We start from the raw sequence: 5,417 nt of genomic DNA on the forward strand, positions 1-5,417 counted from the left end.
TCATCCCAAGGTTTTCAGGAATTCATTACTTCTTTATAACATGACAGACTTACCAACAGACTGTACTTTTAGAGCAAAAGGATTTTATGACTTCAGCAGAAGGATAAACAATCAAAAATGTCTGATATCTGTCTTAGTTGGACTTTTAAGGCGTACTTGCTAAATGAAGATTTCATAATGATGTGTTTGCTTATTTGGATTTCTGCTTTTCATTATTGTGTGCCAGCCGGCAGCATCATGATGCTACAGCTGGAAGCTTTTTGAGTCAGAAATGTTTTTGATAAATATTATCTTACCGCTGTATCTTTAAAATGATACAACACTAATTGTTAATAATAAAGGGGGAGAAATATCATCTGCCTATCCCCTATAGCAGGGGTGCCCAAAGTGGGGCCCACGGGCCAAAATCGGCCCGCCAACACTTTGCTTTTGGGCCTTGAGTCATTGTTTATATTAATGCCCTACAGAGCTTGAAAAAAAGACGCTTTCAGTGTCATGAACCTCAAGAAGACCAGACTCAGAGGGATCCTGACTGACCTTGTCAGTGAGCCAGGTGAAACCCAACATGGAGAGACTATTAATTTCCAAAGATCAACTTCATGTTTTCCACTAAGTAACACAACTTGCCTTGTTCCACATGCACTGTTTCTGATTGTTGACATGTTGCACTTGGTTAAAGTTTCATGGCTGTAATTATTGTTTCTTGCCTCTCTAACTATGGCTTCATTGTTCTTTTGCTGTTTATTTTTTATGTAATATTTTATTTGCTCAGATAGGGAAAAAATACAATGTATTTGCTATTGAATAATATTTAAAATAACTTTGTAAATTTTCTTGTGTTTCATCCTTACAGATGCAGTGTTTAGCCCGTGGCTCACTGGATCATTTTCAGTTTGGCCCTTGGAGACAAAAGGTTTGGGCACCCCTTCAGTATTCTGAGCATGCAGAGAGACACACAGGAAGTTTTAACCTTTGGCTCCGAACAATTATGCTGCATAATCAACCAGAAGTCCAAGAGAGTTTTGATTTTGTCTTAAGAAAGTTAATGTACAGCAGCATGAGTGATGGAGCTGTCAGAGCATACAGGACGAATTAAAACTGTGTTTGATGGTTATCATTTGAATGACGTGTGTGTGTGTGTGTGTGTTAGGATAGCCGTCATGCAGGTTAGTTTATCTCAGAACAGCATACAAAATCACTTAAAGTAGCTGCAAAAGCTGTGAAATTAAAGGTACAGTGTGTAATTAATTTGGCATTATGTTAACAAAAATCAAGTATTGTTTTCAAAAAGACATAATATACCAAAGTCTAATCACAACTGCATCCAAATGAAAGCATTCTCGCAGCTTAAAATGAGTTAGTTACAAATATATAGGTGGCAGCACACCCAACAGAAGGCTGGCATCTTGCATTGCCATCTTTGAATAGGGTAGCTGAAAGGGGACAAATTTGTTAGCTTTACGCATTTTAGACATGAATTCCCATGTGTTGTCAGGAGAGGAGAAACAAGCAAAGATGATTTTGAATAATTCAACTTGCCATTTTCCATTGAAATAGAGGACAATCCATCTTTTTGCTCGACGAGAGAGAGAGCGAGAGAGAGAGAAAAAAAAAAAGAAATAATAGCTGGGAGAAAACGAGAGTCTGCATGGGTGTAGCGTTTACCAGATGGAGACAATTCATAAAGGAGAAGGAAATCAACGGGTAAGTTCATTTATTCTAATCATGAAGTTTATTTTGGTGCCCTGTTGGAAACAGAGCAGCTAGTCCAGCAACTACAATGTTTTCTTGTTTGAGTTGGATCAGTTACTTGCTAATTGGGCTAACTAACTAGTTAGGCTAATTTGTTAGCTTACAGTGGAAAAGCTCATTTGCAAAAGTTTTCAGTTGCTGTTACTCTTCACAGAAGTCATACCAACAGCTGTATTTTCAAAGAGTTTTTCCTCATGTTTCAAAATGTATTTTAGCTGATTCATTGAAGGTTGATGTCTTCGCCCTAGTCACATGATTTCACACGATAACATTAGCTGTTAGCAATAGCTTCCTATCAAATACATGGAGGGCATGCTTGTAACTTATCAATAATGAAACAGAATTATGTGTCATTCTGTACCTCATACCTCAAACTTATGCAAGATGTTGACATTTTCACATTTGTGACTCTCCACGGGTTTGGTAGTGGCAGTAACATGCGTAAACGATGACTTGCCGGAGAGCACTACTCTGTATTCTTTCTTATGATTGAGGTTTAGCCCTATTATATAAAAAAGAAAGAAAAAATACATATTTTAGAAGCTACTACTTCAATGAGGTTTCATGAACGTTCTATATATGTGTATAACAGTTTAACTAAAAGCAATGCTATTTAGCAGCACTGTAATTAATGTATATTTTCTGTCAGATAGTAAAAGTCGTGAAGCTGTGGTCATCAGCAGCATCTGTAGACCTACTGAGTCACTGAGATGTCAGCAGAAGCTCAGGAATCCACCTACATAAAACAGACTTATGCTACTAGAAGAAACATGATTTAGCTTTTCTCTTTCCCTCCCTCTCTCTTTCATTTCATTTCTATAAATAGACAGACGCTTGGCAGCTGAGGGGGAGTCCACGCAGAACAAATGCACCCCCTGGCTGTTTCACTTCATTCCCCACATAATGAGCTAGACAGAACGCACACAGATCGCCGCCGTCACTTCCACTCTCCCAGCGACCAAGACTGGGGCCACACGTTGCCATGGAGACGTGGCTGCTGGGCAGAAGGGGGTCCCGCGCAGAACCGAGGCCCACAGACAAACTGACCTCCCATCGGCCCTTATTCCTCCGTTGTTTTTCGTCTTTGACTTTGCACCATAAGGCAGATGAGTAGATGAATGTGGAGTCCAGTGTCTTACACCCTTTCTGATGTAATGGAGTCAGAGCCAGCATACCTCTCTCACCCATCTTCTCTTGCAAATATATTCCGGACCAGTGAGCCACCAAATGCTCGGCTCCGATAGCTGCAGCTGCAGAAGTGGAACTCTTCATAGACAAACTACTTTATATGTGTGCAAAAACTGCTCTGGGTGGATCTATTTGAGATTATTACGATGTACCACATGAGTCCAGATCTTTTCCTAACAGATATATGCTCCACATTCTTAAATGCATTGGTGTTTATTTGAGGATGAAATTCAACAGTAATGATGCAAAGGTTATGGTGTATTTTAAGTCAAATAGTTCTGAACATGATGATGCATTTTGCTTTCAAATTCGGCAACAATGGGATGACAATGATGATGTTTGGCTATAGAAATACATGCTGTGGTTTCTTCAGAAGTTTGGATTGTTCTATTGAAGATTGTTTGGTTTGAATAAATGCCATAACCTAAAAAGGCAGATGTATTCAACATGACAAAAGATGAAGGGCAAGAAACATCATTTTGATTGACCTGTTTGGGTCCATAACCAGATGGTAACAGATAGTTTGTTTTATACAGAACCATCTGGAAAGTCATGTACAGAGACATTTCAGAAAAAGACAAGCTTTAAAGAAAGGACACAGCACTGACAAAAGTCTCAAACAACCCCCTTTTTCTTATGTGCAACCCTCATCAGCCACACTTTCCACTAATCGTATAAAATGGTCTTTACCGATAGTGATCTGAGCTTTTGGAAGACCTTTCCTAATTCTCCTTACACATCTCACCCATTATCAGATCAGTTTTTGTGCCTGGCCATGACCAGAGGAGTGTGTTTTTTTTTATTTGTCAAGCTACTTCACACACTGACCTGTGAATTATTCAATCAGAAAAAAAAAGACGCTTAACTCAACGGATGAACCAGTTTAATTTTTCTATAATTAACTGCTTGGCAAAGCTCAGGTTTTAACCATTTAAAGACCAACCTGAGAAAATCTGATAACAATTTTATTTGGCCCTTTAGCAAAATTTGACAAAAGAAGAAAAAAGAAAAATAACTATTTTTTTAAATATTTTGACTATTTATTACTGCTTGATGAGTCAAAACGACAATAATATAATCATCTGTTTCCTGGTATCCATTATGGGGAAGAAGACAAATAGACTGTATAAAACAGGGTTTTTGGAATGTTTCCACCATAAAGTTATAAAAGGTCTCAGAAACTTTACATATCAAATATGTTTAGCTTTATAGTATTAAACTGTGCTTTTAATCTCTTTGTTACTAGAAGCTTGTTGTATAGTTTTTTGTCACAATGAGGAAAGTTTTATCCAGGATTTAGATGAATTAATTACAATTACAATTACACTTACTGTCATGTTTTCTTCCCAGATCTGCCGACACTCATCAGTTGGAACTCGGCCCACCTGGGGCTTCCTAATTGCATCTGCTGTACTCATCAGTCTTATTCAGTTCACCTGGTTTTCTGCCCATTTTGTCATGACTTACAGCCTACTTAAACACTCTCCAGTCTCTTTTCCTCTGCCAGATTATCATCAGACCAATGTCTTGTTGTTGTCCAGCGTTCTATGGATTATCTCCTGTTGCCGACCCACCTCTTTCCATCCACGGATCCCTCTCCTTGCCTTGCTCACGATGGACACCTCTTGCCTCTTGGATTTTCTGGACACAGCCCATTGCCTTGTCTCTGGACCCCCGAGCCTCTCCTATTATCCTGGCTAAGTACTTCATCTGCAATATAATTTGACCTCATTCCTCCCTCCTGACTTTGTCTCTAGAACCTGGACTCTCACAGCTGCTCGTGTCCCTGGATTGATCCTCTGCTCCTTATCCTCGTCATTCATTCCTCAAATAAACTGTTTTTTGTTCACAGCTCCTTTTGTGTGGGTGAGCTTCCGGGTCCTCACGGTAACTCTTTACACTCCTCACTGCACTCCTCAAAAAATAAAAGGAACACCTAAACAACATGATATAACTCCAAGTCAACCACATTTCTGTGAAATGGAACTGTCCACTTAGGAAGCAACACTGATTGACTATCAATCTCACATGCTGTTGTCCAAAGGGAATAGACAACAGGTGGAAATTATAGGCAACTGGCAAGACACACCCAATAAAGGAGTGGTTCTGCAGGTGGTGACCACAGACCCCTTCTCAGTTCCGATGTTTTCTGGCTGATGGTTTGGTCACTTTTGAATGCGGGCGGTGCTTTCACTCTAGTGGTAGCATGAGACAGAGTCTACAACCCACAAAAGTGGCTCAGGTAGTGCAGCTCATCCAGGATGGCACATCAATGCCAGCTGTGGCAAGAAGGTTTGCTGTGTCAGTCAGCGTAGTGCCCAAAGCATGCACAGGGTGGTATGAGGGCCCGATGTCCACAGGTGGGGGTTGTGCTTACAGCCCGACACCGTGCAGGACATTTGGCATTTGCCAGAGGACACCAAGATTGGCAAATTCTCCACTGGCGCCCTGTGCTCTTCACAGATGGAAGCAGGTTC

This window comes from Telmatherina bonti (assembly GCF_933228915.1).
Source record: "Telmatherina bonti genome assembly, chromosome: 22".
NCBI lineage: Eukaryota > Metazoa > Chordata > Actinopteri > Atheriniformes > Telmatherinidae > Telmatherina > Telmatherina bonti.